Raw genomic sequence first — 18310 nt, forward strand, 5'->3', positions numbered from 1 at the left:
GACATTTGGTTTTGAAATACTTAAACATTTTAATTTGCTTGCTAAGCAGGCTGGTGTCAGGGCCAGATCTTTATATGCAGTGGTTTTAGTAACCTCCCTTAATTTACTGTTATCCCCCCCTTTGTTTGTAACAGTGGGTAGCAGCATTGATTTTCTTACTGCTAATTTCTATCACAATATTATCTTACTGCTTTTGCTATATGCTATTTCCTCTTCTACAGTAAATCCCTCTACATTTATGCACTTCTTCAGTTTTGTGGTACCAGTAGTGTGGGGGAAAAAAACCCAGCATCAGTTTTGCTGTTTCCACAGACGCACTAGCTTAATGAATTGAAATCCTGAATTTGTCCCTGCTCTTATCTGTTTCCAGGAGAGACACTGGGCTGCTGCACCCCTTTTTAGGAATAAGCAGCTTTTTGGTAATGATGGATGTATTTGTTTCCAATATGTGCTGCTTTTTTTACTTTGTTAAAAATTATGTAATGAAAATGTATATCTGCTGCATTTTGCTGGAAGCTATTTTTTTTAAAAAAAGCTTTGTTTTTCATGCATTTTATTATTACAGCAGCCAAGGACGATGAAAGCTATTTGGCTGTAGATGATAAGAGTCACATTTTCTTTGTCTTTAGAGGTGTATTTTTACATTTCTACTCGCTCCCCCTGTCGATGCAGACCCCTTACCATCTCTGCGGATTTACCCTCATGGTCATCTCTTTTATGAAACGAGTGTTAAATATGAAAAAAAGATATTAGAATTAAGAGTAGTACGTAGGAAGCATACTTTGATATTTTTTATATCAAAGAAGGTAGACTGCATAAATGACATTTATGATGAAATTATCCCACGGCACAATTTTTGTCAGTTTTGTCTCCTAGAGTCTTGGTTCTTTTTATATACTCCACTAAGTCTTTATTTGATCCATTGAAACCTTTCCAGCTCCCTGTTCCCTTCTAGCACTTTATTTTACCTCTTTGGACTATTTCCATGCCCATGAGGCCCATATTTACTGTTCTTGAGCCGGGTTTCATTCGTTCCTGGTGGCCTTTTGTGAAGCGGAGGTCCACAGTTTTAGAACTGAGCTGTCGAGTCTTTTGAGTGACTTCAAACGATGACACGCCATGGTTGCAGAAGATAAACTGTTGCAAACGTGGATACCACGTTGTGATAGCTGACATTGTGTGATGGTCAGCATGTTGAGTGCTTTAGTTCCTACCAACAGTGGTGGCTTGAATCCTTTGAGACACTATACTATACTATTTATATTTAAATAATAATAGTACATGGTTTTGTGTGTGTGTGGGGGGTGTTGCACACTTACGGTTTAGGCTAAAAAACGTTTTCCCGCAGTCTAAAATAACTTCTGGCTCTAAAATTGCCCTTAAAAAAATTGAAAGATAAAAATTAGGTGCATCAGATTTTATACAAGTTATGGAATTTTCTCTCTCTGACATTTACTTATTGTAAAACATAGTAAAACATTAATGAACTTTTCATGGAGCTTTTTGTTTTAATTATTTAAGAAGTGGCTTTTTGAATGCAATCTATTGAAGTCGGATGATTTGCCTTTAACTAGGGAAGAGGGGAAAGGTTTGCTTTCCAGTGAATGTGGCTGAAAAACTGTGCTTCAAAATGTAAACATAGGCAAAGTTTATGGCCAAGATAGCAGCAAGCATTGAGTTCTGGATCTGAAATTCTTAACATTCAGTTCTAATTAGCTATGCTTTATTAACCATTTCCTTTTGATAGTTTCTTATGTTGTGATATGAGTGTCGGAAATCTTTCCTTGCAGCACTGCTCCAGCTTTCTCTTGGCCAGAGTCATTTCCCTTTTAGTCCAACAACAGTGAATTTGTAGCAGTACAATTTTGCTTCTGTCAACTAAGTGAAAGTTCTCCATATATCCAAGCAGAGGTTCTCTACAAGAATGGAAACACCTAGCTAAATAAAGGACACCAAGTATATTGAGAGCAAGTGGTATCAACCTTCTGAACAATACTGTCCCAGCTTGCTTACAGAGGGATATCTGTGCGTTAGCAGAAATCGAAATACAAGGCAGAACAGGTGAGAAACTATAGTTCAAATGACTGCAAATGTGAACCTGGGGCACGAGTAGCCAGTTTCATGAAAACCAGTCTTCTGAGAACTCCACAGAGCACGATACTGTAGTTAAGTTATAGTGCGCTGGCAATGTACGTTTGTGGGTCCAGTGATGCGAAGAGCACAAGCAATGGTCAGATGGATCATCCTTCATCGTGTTCTCGACAAACATACAAGGGCATGCTGAGGTGCCAACCTTAAGCTCTCTACAGTCCTGAATGCGTGGTACCAACTGTGAAGAGATCTGGTAGTTTCCATAATGCTGTGGGTTGCATGTTCCCTTAGCGATCTCCACCTCGATCAGCCAAGTGGGAGTTGATTCTTATGGATGAATGGTGCCACATCCCTCCTGCGGAATTCCAGATCACGGCACACTCCAACTTCACAGTGGCATTTACATTTTTGGTCCTTCCTGAGCATCACGCTATCCAGAGTCCAGTGAGCCTCAACTCGCACCATGTCGAAGTGTTCAGGATGTGACAACCCCGTTCTCTGTGTGAGCACTGGTACACCGTGTCTTCTTTCTCTTCAGCATTTTGCATAGAGGAGACAGGATCAGTGGGCAGACACCCATGATGTCAGAGCAGAGGTCGAGTTAGCATGGACTTTAAGGGCAGTAATCTCTCATGGGCAATCTGGTAAATTTGCTGACATCAAGCATGTACAAGAAGTCACTGTTGTCTTTAAAGAGGAGGATTCCATGGCCAGCTCAAACTCTCATGGCTCTGGCAGTGCTTGGGTCATTTATCCCAGTCACACTTGGCTCATCCTTCATGAAGTCAGAAGAATGTTTATCCCATACCTTATGATTTTAATTAGAATATCCATCAATGTTTGCATATGGGAGAAATTATTGTATTGTGCTTTTTGCACCTGAATGACCAGGAGACCAAGAGTGCTCAACAGTCTGTTTATAGATCCCCCATCTTGCCATAAGATATCTATAACACTGATAAATACAAAAGGGTGATTTTCATACTGTTTCAGAAGTTATATAGGAAAAACAGTATGACCTCAATTATCTCAATATGTCTTTCTTTCATGTTAACATATATTGTAGTTTAGATTTTTGTTCCCGAGTCTGACTGCTATTGTCTTGGGAGAGCCTGCTTTAAAAATGAGAAGTTAAAACTATAGAGAAGAGGCAAAGCTTAGCAAGATTAGATTTACAGCATATATGCCCTGGAGAGTTTAAAACAGTCCCTTTAATGAACTGATTTGCGTGCTTGTTAATAACCCAGAAGGAAATAATAAAAGTTTTTCTTGCTTAATAAATATCAGGTGTTGTGTCCTGGCCCTGTCCATGCCTAGTGAAATCTTTGTAATGACAGCTGAACTAAACGTCTTTGCTGAGCATTAGTAACTGCGCAACACCTTAGTAACCCAGTGTGCTAACACGTTGAACTAGGTTTGAACACTCCAGATTTGTGATTTGGTTTATGCAAAGAAACAGAATGTCACACATTGTCAGTGTCAAACTAACTGAAGGGTTTGGATCCTTACGGTCTGGGGTTTGTTTAACCATGTAGGAAACTTACATTTTGCCACATTCAAACCCCATTGACACACTGCTATTAAAGTGTCAGTGTCCCCAAGTATGTGATTATTTGAGCCTCTTTCAACTCAAATCAGGTCCCATCCCCTGTGCCTTAAGGAGAGAAGACATACAGCCGTTGCTCATTCAGGTGTGTCAGCAGAATGTGTCTGGCCGCGACTTCTCTTTTGATGAATGGAATGAAAAAAGTGACAGTGGTGCAAAAATGTCATTAGCCATGTCCTGTTAAGGCGATTTGTCTGCGATACCAACATGCTCAGGAGTGTGATGGTCCTACGCATGTGGACTAAAGGCAGCTGAATTCCTTCTTCCCCCCTGAAGTTTGCAATTGCTTGACCTCCTCTGTTTTACGAGATTCTTTGCTGTTTCATCTAGTGCTACTAAAGATTTTATGACTGAGGCTTGGAAAAAGTCCTGTATCTATACCCACCTCTCGCCTGACAGGAGGGAAGTGGGGGGGGAGGAGAAGACAAGTTTTCTGGACAGTGCCCTCCGGCCATGAAGCTGTTTATTTGCTAACGAGCAAACAAAACGACAAGTGCATAAAACCCAATAGGAGCTGTGAATGTGTCCCGAATAATAGAATCCTAACGTCTGTAAGAAGATATTAAAGTTTTATGCTTGGATTTGGATCTGCAGTCAGATTTTATCGATTATTTCATCGAGGGCTCTGACAGAGACAGATTGTTTGCAATTATGTAAGTCACTTGAAAATGCAGTTAATTCGTTCATTTCGAAGTGACTGATTGCATGCTTTAAAATAAGCCTTTTTGAGAAGTAAACCTGTTAAGAAGTTTATAAAGCTTACAGAACAGGCTTTGCTGACCTTCCCGATTTGTCTAAATCAGTTTTATCTGTTTGATGGCTAATGAGTATTAGTTGAGTGATTTGGAAATAATCTGATGTAATAATTAAAATGACAATGAAATTTCTCAGAACATTTTCTATGTCTAAAAAATCTTAGACGTTTGACACAATAATGCACAAAATGGAAGGGATAGAGAAAAGAGCAATAGAATCTTGTCTGGTCTTTTGGCAAGTCTGAGTGTCATCAGCACAGCAGTAAAACCCAACTCCATGATTGCAAGTAGTCTAACCAAGAGGCAAAATGTGAACAGTAAAGGTCCCAGCACAGAGCCCAGAGGAACACCCTGACCTGACTATGGGGGGCATATGTGAAATACAGCCAGGGGTTACAAATTGGCTCCTGTGAGCCCAAAGGGAACCAAATTTACAAAGAGAAGTACCAGTGATTCCTACATAATTACAATGGGGTGTAGTAAAAAACCATGATTGGTTTATATAAAAACCTGCTCTGAAATCCAGAAAGAGATTAATTTTAGTTGAGTTGGGATCAGAACCCATCAGCAAATAATCGTCCTTAATTTAACCAGATAACTATAATTTATAATAAACTGAGTTGGATAGTACAGTATATATAGCCTTCTATACATCTTGTATAGCTGGGCATTTGAAGGAGCTGTTATGAGTGAAGTACCAATCTTCCAGTTATAAGTTCAGAGCCCTTAATCACTACTCCACCTTGGTGGCTCAAATCATTACCTGGAAATGGGCTATTTTATGAACGTGTCTGTCGAAGCCCAGATTGCAAATGTTTGAAAGAGCTCATTGATGCGTGATGTGGTTGTAATTGACCTGCTCCCGTCTGTTCCTGAATTTTTGTTGGGGTAAAAAAAAAAAACTAATTGGAAACAGGACAGTAGTTGTCAAGTATCTGACTGTCCAAGCCAGTTTTTTAAAACACCTGTGAGAGGAGACTTTAAGCCTGTTGATATCGGATATTATGGGCTCATAAATGGACAAAGAGCGTAGAAGCTAGTTTTGAGAGAGAGTGTAGGAAGAGGGTCCAAAACAAGGGTTGTTGGTCTCACTTCACAAATACTGTGAAAGCTGTGAAGGGGTGGGCGTAATTGTCATGATCACAGGAGTTGTGGTCAGCAGTAAAGCACCCGGGAATTGTAGGGAACCAGGAGCTTTAACATTAGTGCTGTTTGTATCTTCATGCATTTTCTAGTATAAGCGTAAACTACCCCTCTGGTCTGTCTTTGTGTTTAACAGAAGAACATTGTATAAATGGGCAAATGGACACTGGAATGTTGATCCCTATTTTACTTTCACATTAATACCTCAGCTGTTTTCGTTATGGGTTACTACTCAAGAAACTACCCCTCACATTTTTCTGAAAACAATTTTATTGAAGGTGGTGATATCTCCAGAACAGATCCCTCTAATACCTGCAGAGAGACGATCGTTAGTCTTTAACACTAGCAAGTAGCTTCCCAAGTTGTAATCAGTGGTTATTTTTTCTCTCTGAAACATTCACAGTTTTTGAATGGTGCACATGTCCAGAGTGTTTTAACACTGTAGCTGCCCAGTGTCCTTATTCCACCCTCAACATCAAGTTGAACTTTACAATTTTCTGCTTTTTTTAAAAGCTTTATTTTCCCCAGATCTTAGTAACTGACGTTGGCATAGATAGAGTACCAAGCTGGGAAATGTGAGTGCAGTGAGATGTCCACGAGTGCTTCGAGCAAATCTTGACTCATTTCATATTTCTGGAATAGTTTGATTTATAAAATAAGTTCACAAGACCGAGTGCTTTGTTTTGACGTTCTTCAGCCTAGGAAATATTGTTCATTCATTCCCTAGAGAAAAATTGCAGTGACTTTGTCTGCTTTTCTGCATGGTATTCTAGTGTTTCCCCATATTCTAGTCACTTAAGAATATCTTTGTCATCAGGACTGTTTTTAAAAAGTCAGTTTATTTGTAAGTAACATTTTTCACTCAGTCCTCTCTGACAGAATATATTGAAAGCAGGTTCAACATGGAGCACATGACAAGGCACGTAGCGCAGTGGTATATTTGTTGTACTGCACTAAGTATAGGATGATAACAGGATTGAGTTTGTATGTATTTGATTAAAAAAAACAGACACATTCTGACTTGCCTTGTATGGCTTCTTGCATCACACAGTTATTTGACAGCACAGGATTCTTATTGGAAAGTTAACCTTATAGTCTTTGTGGAGCCATTGGTGATTGTTATATGCAATTTTAACTGAGACTCTTAGCCAACTCTTCCTGAATGAATAAATTGCACCTTCATGTTGTCCACTGTGAAGATTCTTTTTCCCTCTCTATAATAGTTTTTACTTTACAGCGCAGGTGTCCTGGTGTGAATAAAATAAAGACTTCTGCACAGAAAGGGCTACAATAGTATTGGATTAAGACACAATCTTTATATGGGGAGTAACTGTATAGATTATATATTTATTTGTGCTCTAACGCTGTCATTGTTGCAGGTTGTTTTGTTGTCATACTTCCCAGCCTTGTTAGTCTTCAGTACTCACCACTGACAGCACATTTGTTGAGGTTTTGCCTGTAGTTAGCCATAAAGCTTTAAATTTTTCTACAGGTGTGTAAAATACAGCATTTTTTACGATGATGGTATGGTCTTATTCACCACGGTTTATATTTAAATTTCACCCCTGTAGCACATACCATGGGATTTAAGCATAAAATAAGGCAGTAATTTAGAAGCAGGTCAATTGCAATGATACAGGTGCAGTAGTAGACTAAACAGTGTATATATGGAAACGTTTATCAACATAGATGCCCTTGTGAGAATATTCCCAAAAGAGACCAACCATTAAAAAGGAGTATTGTCTTTTTGCTTTTGGGAAAAAAAATTCTACTTCATCTTGCTGGTCTGTTTTTCATCATGGATTTGTGGATTTACCCAACAACAATCATTTAAAAATGTTCAGTAGAGAGATGGGCTGAATCCTACAAGATCATGGATATTTGGATTGCCGTAGGGAAGATGACTAGATCAGCTGAAAGTGAAGTTTTTGAATTTGGTAAAGAAATAACATCAAGAATGTCTGGTGTGAGTACCTTAGAAAACTACAGAGGTAGCTGCTTCCATTTTACTTCACAGTTTTATTTACTTTAGTAGCTTATGAATCAAAGCATTTCATTATCACAAATCGTAAAGGGTATATGTACAGTAGATTAGCTTTTGCGATTCAGTTAAATGGTCTATTCCACACACCGCAAATTTTGTGTTACTTTTTAACCTAAGCAAGCGGTTTACTTTTGTTGACTCAAGATTTAGAATACTAAAGCTTATTTCGAACTCCCAAAGCATTTAAAAGTAGGATATATTATGAGGCATCCGAAATGTTGTTTTCAAGCAAAGCAGATGTCGCCAGAGCCAGCAACAACTGCAAATGTCAGTTTCTGTCCTTTCACCGTTAGAAGAAGTCATATGCAAATATCCTACAGATAAAAGGGCTGTAGAAACAGTTGTTTTTCTCTGAAAGCTGCTAAAATCTTGACATCATCACATGTCACCACATGGCCGTCAAGAAGCCAAGCTTAAATCTTACATTAAGCCAAACAATTCTATGAATATGAGTTCTGAAAGAAAGAACAAGAAAGAGAAGGTTAATCGTGAATAGCAGTTCATGGGTTTACACCTTCCTGTGTTCTGGGGAAGCACTGAAGTATGTTTCTTCAAAAGCTGGCTTGGCATAGGGGGAAGAGGTCTGTGAATATGGCCTTCAGTAACCTTTTGGCAAAGTACTGTCTTTGCTCAAGTAAGGGCTTGGAGTGACAGAGGCTGTAAGGCTGAAACCCCATAATGAGTACAGCCTCCACAAATCAGTCCGAAAGTAGGCCTCTTGTTTCCTTTGTCATCTGTGTCAACCCACAGCGCAGCCAAGTTGGAGAGAGTGAGTTTGCCCTCTTCAGGCTCAGAGGAGCACTACCTTTTCTGTGTTCTCTAATACGTGCTGAACAGCTGTATAAATTTACAATGAGCAAACCACGACCAATTTTGAAATCGCACAGAATCTGACAACAGAACATGTTATTTATTTTTATTTGACGATGTACCACATTCAGTAACGCAGGCAAAGAATTTTGTTTTCTAGGTTAAGGCATGATATGAAATGACTGCCTTGGAGCATTTTCATTTAATTTGGTTTAGTAAAAACATTCATTTCTGTTACCTTTGGAAATCATTTATATGGCCGTCTTCTATCAAATTAATATCTGAACACAAGAGTCCGTTACGGCTTTGGGCTGATTCTCTTGCTGTTCCAGGCTACACAGGATTCTACAATTCAAAACGGATTTCAGCACATGGCCCTTTGCAGTCTTTGACAGTAAATTATTTCTCTGTGAAATGCTTCGTTGTGCGTGGTAGGTTTGGGCCTGAGAATCTTTTGGTGTTCATTATGTGTTCAATGCAGTTTCCGATACACTGTGCTGGCAGAGTTGCTTTTTAGGGGGGGCAGATGGGTAATATTTTTGCTATCAACAGATTATTTTTTTTACTGTTTTTATTGCCTTTAACATTTGGGTTACTTTGATCCTTTCAGGGTTTCCAAGAAATGCTAGAAAGACTTAAGCATGATGAATCAATGAGCTGTTATTTTTTTTACCTCTCGTTACTGCAAGTACTTTTGGTATATCGAATGTCATTTTTTTCTTAAATAATATGACTGAGTTTATAGATGGAATTGAAGAACCTTGAAATACATTCCCTGTACTACATTTCTAATTTATGTCTATTTTTAGTGTTTGCTGTCTGAATGTTGCAGCCTGTTTTAAATACACGAATGATATTTCTTAATTATTTTTTTAAATGGTTTGTGTGGATTCAGATTCATTGTCTGTGAAAGGAGACAGTGTTGCTCAGTGTGTTCCCTGTCTCCCCTGAAAGAAACAGTCCCTTTGTCTATTTCTTACAGGGGAGTAGTGTTATTTGGATGTAGTTTATAATCCCTTCTAATCATTGCTCACAGAAGAGATTATTATTAACATGGCCAGTGGCACATACATTTATAGGTCATTACTAAAATCAATCATAATTAATTCCTAATTAGAAGATAAAATACATATAATAGATGTTAATGGATCTCTTTTAGAAGTCATCACTACTTACTGTAGTTGGCTGCGAATTAGGTTAAACACCTCCCAATTTGGAATTCTTTGCTCTTTCTATACATTAACATTAATTTCTTTCTTAATTTGTCTTTTTTTCAAAAATCAATTCAAGACTAACAGGACTGCTTGACATTTTTTTAGAAATTATTTACATTTCTTTGTTCCATCGATCTTTGTCCAGACGGACTTGTATAACTTGCAAAAATACTATTCTTTGTGCTTACAGTAATCTGTGATTTTGCCTCGTTTTTTGTGCAGATGAGTAATGCCAAATGTACAAACAGTCCTTTGTTGTGTCTGTACCCTTTTTTTCTAAATAGCATAGATGAATTGTGTGGCATATTCAAGTCACTGTTAGAATTTGACAATTCTTTCCAAGGATTTTCCAGCATTTTAAGTAGTGGTGGCTTATTTTTACTAATCAGAACTACAGAAGTGTTAAAATAAATTTCCACACTGTGGTATTTTTCCTGCTGATCGTCTGTGATGCTCTTGCCTGATGGTTTATCGGTTTTAAATTTAGCTTATGTTTTGGATTGTCATGAATTTGTATAGAGGTTTTATTACTGAATCCTTAATTCTTTTGGGAACTCGTGCTGAACCTAAACCTGGAGACCTAGTGTCTTCTGCATGAACTACTTACTGTACCTCGTCTTGCTACCCATCTCAGCTGCTTCTTCTCCATGGTGATTCTGTGTGAGTATTGAACTACTGCAAATAATCACATGCATCACGATATGGTTTCTACAAAGTACATTTTGATGATCTTGGGAACTCGTAAAGCCATGTCCTCTTTACAAAAATCTTTAGTGCAGCTGTTCCCAATTCTTCAAGATGTAAAATGCCTAAATAACTAGTCATAAAAGGATTTCTGTATCAATACCCTAAATGTAGTTTTAGTGCGCTTTTGTCAGTTTCACAAGGCAGATGACATCTCTGCCTATGAGCACAAGAATTGCTTGTGTCTTTTGTTTCAATATCACATTTATATCAACGTCAAAATGAGCTTCTGCTGTGTTTGTAACACCACCCCAGCTTACTGTCAGTTCCTGTCTCAGGTTTGGTGGAATACTGAATGAGAATTTACCTTATGTTGTGCTTACCCTTTTTTTCATGTAGATTATTTGCTCAGCCTTAATGAAGAGCTTTAAAATTCCATATGAGCGTTTTATATTGCGAGCTCTGGGCATCCTGTAGCACCCAGTTACAGCAGTGTTACAAGAGCAAACAACCTGTGATCAAAATTCTGTAATATTGTGATGTTAAATGTTGTGTATAGGCCACCCATAGTTATGGTTTACAGTAGCATGATATTGTTGACTTTCCTCACAGTTTCATCAAAAGTCAGATAGCTGGCTACATTTTCACCCTGCCTGTCAGCCTCCGTCATTTACATAACTTGATCTTAAACCTCTTTAGGTGCTGACAGAGCCCGGTTTACAAAGCAAACTGTTAGGAATTCACTGCAGAGCTTAAGTGGCCACCTTGAGACAGAGACCAGAGACAGAAATGCCTGATGCTTGACGAGACGAGTGCCTCTTCTCCTATATTTGCCCTGCTCATGTCCAGAGTGGTCTGTTTTTTGTTTGTACAGTACCTGCATTTCCCAGGCGATTCCAGTCAATAATTTGAAGTCAGGCCAAAGATACTGAGATGTATTGCATCCTCTATTTCTATATTAATATAATTAATTTGAAAGTCCCCAGTTAAAATTAATCGTATTGTGCGAGAGGCAATTTTGTGTAGCCAAATTAGGCCAGTTTAAATAAGCACAGATCTGAAATGTTTTGTGTTGCGTAGTTTCTTAGCACTGTGGTCCCTTTGGGTCAATTGAATATCGGATTTATCCTGGACACTGTTCCACAAGTCCCTTTCTGAACGTTTAAGCAACATAACCAGTCGCCTAGAAGAGATTTTCACATAAGACCTCCTTATAAATCTCTACCCATTAATAAATTGCATTGAAGTTAGGTTTTTATTGTGGTTTTAAGAATGATGAGTACAAAATTATTTCTGTTTACCCAAGTAAATGCTCTGGTTGTAATGCAGGTCTTTGTGTGAATGGTGGGGGCTGACAATTGTTCTTGCTCTCTCTGCGTTTTTCCTCCTATTTTTTTTAAAGGCAGGGCTCAGGATAGACCTCCCAGCACATGTCCATGCCTTGCTGAGGACTTGAGCTAAACTAAGACCACATTCCGAAAATGTGGGTCTCCTTTGATTTTGAGGGCAATAATTAAAATGTCTCTCGACTAGGGGACAAATACAGTTTTCACATTGCAGACTTTTAATGGCAACAACTTGGTTGGAATGGAGTTTCCATTTCCTGTGTGGTCAATCGGACAAAGCAGGTAAAACCTTCTGTCAAAATTCCATTAATAATTAGTGTGGTGAAAGCTCGCAGAAAGGCTGAGACCTGGAATCAATGTTGAGTTCTTTCAATTAAGCTAACAATTGGGGCCCATTCAGTAACCAAGAAAGAGAGCGAATGCATGGATCACAAACCTGAAGGCTCTGCAGCTCTAGAGGACGGGGTTTGGACAATGGCAGTGTTTCAGGACCAGGGTCAGTGTGGAGCTCTGTTTTGTGAGGTCTTGCTTTTTTTGTTTGTGACCTTTGTCCTCCTGCTGTATGGGTAGATACTTAGGGCACGTTTGTATTCCTATTGACTCTCCTTCTATTTATATTTACTATTCCGTTCTCCGCCGAAGTGAGAACTCTGCACAGAGTGAAAATACGTTTATTCACCCGGCCAATCTCTTTGGCACCTTAACATTCGCAAGAGGACGCTGTTTAGATTCCACAAGGTCATTTACATTGCGGGAACGTCATCTGTTTGTCAGCCGTTGCTGTCACGGTGGGGACATTTTCTCAGATTGTGTGCCTGAATTGATTCTGAAGGCACATGTTTGTATTTCTATACAAACTGCTGGTACCGTGTGTTGTCCCTCATTCAGTTATTTGCCATTCTGTACTCTACTGATGTGAAGCTCAACATGGGGATAAAAGGAGTCTTTTTTTTCCCCTAATGAAGGTAGTAATGCAGTTTAATTTGTTGTATTGATAAAGGGAACTCCTCACCTGCCCCCACTGCTCCTGTAACCTCTGGGGGTCACTATCATGGTGATAGCATTCTCAGAGTTAGTCCTTACAAACAGATTGGAAGACCTGCACTTGCCTGCTTGTGAGCGCACGCGCACACACACACACCTGGTGTGATCAGAGAGCAAAGCATCTGGCCACTGGATGGCAGTGGTGTGGAGGCAGTGGTTCTCACCGAGGCTGGAAGGCGGTGAGGCCTATTGTGCAGAGTGAATGGGGAGGAACAAAGAAGGAGGGTTTGTCAGGCATTGCGATATTATTCAAAATCCCCACCAATTTAATGTCCACTGTACTATGCATAAGCAGTGTACCTCTAGATGGAGCTTGAGATCTGTGCTACAATGCCAGGCTTTGGAAAACTCGTTCTTCCCAGTTCAGTGCAGAGATCTAATTCATGAGACTTTCGTCTCACTTGGAGATGCATGTGAGGAGGTGTAGTGATCTGATCTGGTGCCGAAATGTTTGTTTATTGTTAAATATCGGATTATCATGGCGGAATTCTGTGAATTGCATCCCTTCTGTTTTGGAACAGTGTGACTAGATGTGGAGTGTTGCGTCTTTCCAAGAATCATGGGCCGTCTTTGCAGACGACAGCTGACGTTTTCATATACCATTTTTCAACGTGACCAGCTCAATAATACTCTAGAGAACAATCCCTTTTACACATGATGAGTATTATTTTGGATTTCTCCCAAGCATTTTTTAAAACAAAAAATATTGTTTTGACAAAGGTATTCCAACTTGCTCTGTAAAGGTCCCAAGGTTATTTATGTTAGTAGTGCAATTGTACTTTTGTATCTATCTGTATCTCTATTAGAGGCTTATGTGGCTGTTTTTGAAATCTTTTTTAGGTTTATGAAGGTAATTTTCATTCCGTCAAAAGAAATGACAGGGTGTTTTGTACCAGATTACATTTGACATAACACTGCAAATACAATTTTTTGTACAGCCTCACTAAAGTAGTAAGAGTTATTTTTTTATAAGTTGTAAATATTCTTATAGATGTGTTCCTCTTAATTGAATAACCTGCTTTAATTAACTAAAAATACAATGTAGACAATTGTAGGGTGTTATGGAGCAAGAATCCGTTAAGAGGACAATTTGTATTACGGATCATTCCAAGAGGAACAACATTATAGAATAACTGTACATTGGTTTGGCTTTTTAAAAAATAGGAATTGGTAACAATTGCAATAAAACTATAGGCGTGTTGTCTTGTACTAATCCTGTAACTAAAGACAACCCCCCCGCCCCCAGTCAGTTCTGAGGAACTAGTGCTCTGCAATAATATATCCTGTGTTGACACACAAAAACAGCATAAAGATTGCTAGGTAAGAAAATGAAGTAATGTTTAAAAAATATGCAGTAATGCTACTTTGCAAAAAGAGAATACTTGTTCCATTGCACTAGGTGTACAGGAGTTCTTTGTGTGCTTCTAGATAAGGATGTTTAAGTGTAGCAGGATGTTTATTTCTTTTAGCAGACTCTCCGTTTTAAATCTGTTGCCTCTGCCATCTAAAATGTGGTCAGATGAGCAGAAATGAACCTGGGTTTTGTAATGTCTCTGGATGTATCAGGGCATGTACAAACTCAGGGGTACCACAGATTCCCAAAAGCAGAAGAGCAGTAAGAGTTTCTTATTTGGAATTCATATACTCTGTTACTACTGTCAGCAGAAGTATATTGTAGTATACTGAATCTTGTCTAAGAGTAAAATGGAAAGCACTTTGCTTCTCTGTATTGTTTCTGCTGGTCTCTCCGTGGCACGTCAGAAATTGAGTCAGTGGCTTTGTAGGTCAGCTGAGCAGGCTGTGGTGAAGGACAGCTTGTGTTGCTGTGAAGTGGAGGAAAACCTACAGGATCTCGGAAAGACATCTTGCTTACAGATATTTATTTCTACCTGCCCTTAGGTAACTGAAAAGCACAATGAATCCAGTTCAATGCAACTAAATAACCCGCATCTGGATTCTGTGATTTCCCTTCTTAGTTCCCAATTCCTGAGTCTCATCCATCCTATGTTAAATCCCACAGGCTAATGTTGTTTCCTGAAACCTCCTGCAAAGCAGTTTCTTGAGTTTAATTGTACAGCTGTCCTGTGGCCATCCGCTGTGACAGTAGCCTTCGTGAGCAATGAGTGGTAGAAAAATGATTGCAAATTTTAGAAACGTTTAAAACAAAAGGAACCTTTGCCCATTATGTTAGAAATGGCTTTCTGAAGCAATGTTTCTGACCTTTAATAAGCAAAAAGATCATGTGTCTCCTGCATTCCACATATTTAAAAGAAGAACGTAATTGTACCGTATTATATACGACAGAATAATAAGTTTGTAATTTCTAACCAGACCCCTTCACTGTTACAGTGTTTTGTCAGGTCATAAAAGCAAAATTTAATTGGCGTGGTGGAAAAAGTGCTAATTTGCCAGATTTTTAGGGCACACTACCGCATAAGAGGTGTTTTAAAAACCTGTGTTTTAGAAATCCACTTTGCCTTTAGGTTATTTGAAATAGATTGTCTGTATCTGTTAGTCTGTCCCGCCTTTGTAGTGTAAATTGTGGTTTGCCCTGGTTGCCTGCTTTCATCGGCCTTCATAGTGGCAGAACCATACAATTGAGGATATAGTTATACCATGCCTGACAAAGCAGTTACATGTGCACATTATATATGAAATATGAATCTGCATTAACTCAGATTGTGTAGTTGTGTGCCTTTTTAAAGTAATGAATTAAACATTATCACCTTGTTTTAGTATCTTAAATACTAATGTACTGCTTATTGTAATTCAGAAAATATTTTTAAAATGCTTTGAGTACATAATTCTTGATGTAGAACTAAAATTTAGATATGTTTGGTGTGTGCAAAATGGATAATAAAAGTTATTCATATCCCTCAAATCCAATGTGAAATAATGTTTTTAACTAGTAAGATGATAAATTATTTACAAAACATCAAATAATGTAACCCATTATAAGTGTCAAAACAAACATTTCTCTTAAAAAGTCTCTGTTGGTCAGGATAAATAATAAACTTGTTTATCGAAACAGTAATTTTAACTGAGGACAGAATATGGTATGAGATACAAAGAAGAGAACAATATAGCTGGATTAATGCTATCAGTGCTGAAAACTGTACTATTCATTAGATTTGTATTTCTTTGTCAAATATAAAAAATAATACACAGGTGGCTACTTTCATTAGAATTGTTTTTCCAGTTCATTCAAATTCATCCAATTCATTCATTAGAAGAATTATGTTTCCTGCTGAGGGCTAAAACTTTTTTTTTCCTGTGTTGTTCCATTTAAAATATTGCAGGGAATAGCAGGACGCTTTCAGATGTCATTCTTATTTAGTCAGAAAACAGTACTTAAAGCCTTTGTGCCCTGAATTTGGGTGTAATTTAATCTGTATGCTGGCAAAAGAACAGTTAAGCTTAGAGCTGAAGTGTAAGTGTTACTAAACCATTGCTTTTAGTCTTGCTGAATATTTAGCACTGGGCTAATCTGTTGGTAATATTTGCCATGTTGAAATAAAATACAGCCCCTTATTGAAAGAAATGAGTCTTTAAAAAAATTGAATTAATTTGTAGTGCATTGCAAATCATTGCTTCTCTGTAGAGAAGGAGATTCTTTTATTTTTTTAAGTTATTCACAGTTTTAGCCATTGCTATAAAGTACTTGTGGCGTCCACCTATACTGTAGTATCCAAAGCGTTTGGGTTACTTGAGAACTTTGCAAGAAATTTGGTAATGTTCTCTTGTTAAAGTGAGCTGATATTCAAATGCCTGTTGACTCTGTTCTACCTTGGGATGAGCTAATACTTTTTCATGAGAGCTTTGCACTCTTCTCTTTCCAAGGCTGAAGATTCAGATAAAAATAAAGAGCAATGGCTTCTTCTGGGACAGTTGTTTTTTTTTTAATGGTTTAATAAGGTTGCCGAGTTGCTGGGGCCAGCTACCTCCAGAATTTGCTTTTAGACATAACAGGAGCATGACCTCTGATTCTTGAGGCGATTTCTAGTGTTACGAAAAATAAAATGAAATCTGTTTACGCTAAGCCAGGCAGGGATTTTCTCTAACTTAACATATCATTGAATTTTAAACTGTACAAGATGCAACACAAGTAAATATTCAAAATTAGGGGAACATGAGATTCTATATCACACTATTTGTTAGTGAATAATGTGATACAATGAACAATCTTTTGCCTCAGTCATTAATTCATGCTTAATTCATATATCAGTTGAGACTAATTTTATATGACCAAAAGAAATATTGTATTGTCTATATCACTTTCTCTTGGCATCTCTTACTCTATCCCTGTACAATGTAAAAGTCTGATTAAAAAAGTATGTGCGGGGCTTGTAATTCTAGTGTTTTGACAGTGCTGTACAATGTAATATTGATTAATTTGCATTCACCTATTTTATTTCACCTATTTAGTAAAATCTGGAAATAGTGTGGAAATAGAACACATGAAATCTTAAAAATAAACTCATCCATTTCTTGAAGACTACTAGTTAAATACATTTTACAAGAAGGAGATTTCATATGAACAGTACGTGATTTTTTTCCCTGCCAGTTTTCTTTGCAGAAAAAAAACGCAGGCTAAAAATGGGACTGTGCAGACTGGTACTTTTAAAGATAAACTAAATGAAGCCAAATGAATGTCTTTCATATAAAACTGAAATGTGTCAATATGAACGTCTAGAAATTATGGCCATATAATTAAAAAAATGTTACATTAATATGCAAGGCAAACCTAATCCATATGAACCTGCGAACATGAGCACTTTTTGGACATCTTTGTCAGCATCCATATATATAATTTACCGGTTGTGAACCTGTCTTCAGTGCCACTGTCCTTCAATTGTACACTCTAAAAAGATGTAGTTTTTACATGTTGGAGCACTGCAGAAAGATCCATGTGCTTTGAGACATAAAGGAGGTGTGATTTCTGCATGATTGTTTATTGATTTTAAATGAATAGGATGTTGCAGCATTTTAAGTTTCCTAAATCTTTTTTTTTATACCCAGTGTTGTCTTGCATTTATGTACAAGTGTATTTTTAGAATTTGTTTTAAATACTAGCAATTATTATTAAATTCTACCAATAAAAGGGGCTACTTACTGAACTCTTAATTTAAACATTTTTAGATTTTGTTATTCTCTGTACAGTAAAAAGAGAGGATGCTAATTTCAATGGTTTTCAATTGCTTTAAATTGCTTTTGCTGAAAGTTCTTATAAAAGACCTCTGTGTTTGGTAATTATGAAAGCAGTAACTATTATTATTGTTCCTTTGCCATTGAGGGCTACAGACACTTTTAAATATTTTAGAAATGTATTTTTAATGTATGCTGTTTTTGCTATGAGCACCCTGACTTTCGCAAAAGCATTAAGAAATGTTTTTCACTTTTTACATGTGAAAAATATCACGCCCCATTTTTTTCACATTTTAAACTGTGACTGTGAAAAAGCTTGCAAAGCTGTTTTAATTACCAAAGGTGGCAAAAAATTCCACAAGTTTCCCCGTAGTCATTTTCGTTTTTGCACATAAGCAAAGCAATTTAGTTGTTATTTTAAGGATTTC

At 37.7% G+C, this 18310-nt stretch overlaps 1 protein-coding gene across 1 annotated transcript in view; it reads left to right on the forward strand.

The window, feature by feature from the left end:
- Positions 1–18310, forward strand: part of dnajc1 (DnaJ (Hsp40) homolog, subfamily C, member 1) — an 85969-nt gene that overhangs the window by 11522 nt on the left and 56137 nt on the right. The gene's annotated exons all lie outside the window — the stretch shown is intronic.

This window comes from Lepisosteus oculatus, chromosome 6 (assembly GCF_040954835.1).
Source record: "Lepisosteus oculatus isolate fLepOcu1 chromosome 6, fLepOcu1.hap2, whole genome shotgun sequence".
NCBI lineage: Eukaryota > Metazoa > Chordata > Actinopteri > Semionotiformes > Lepisosteidae > Lepisosteus > Lepisosteus oculatus.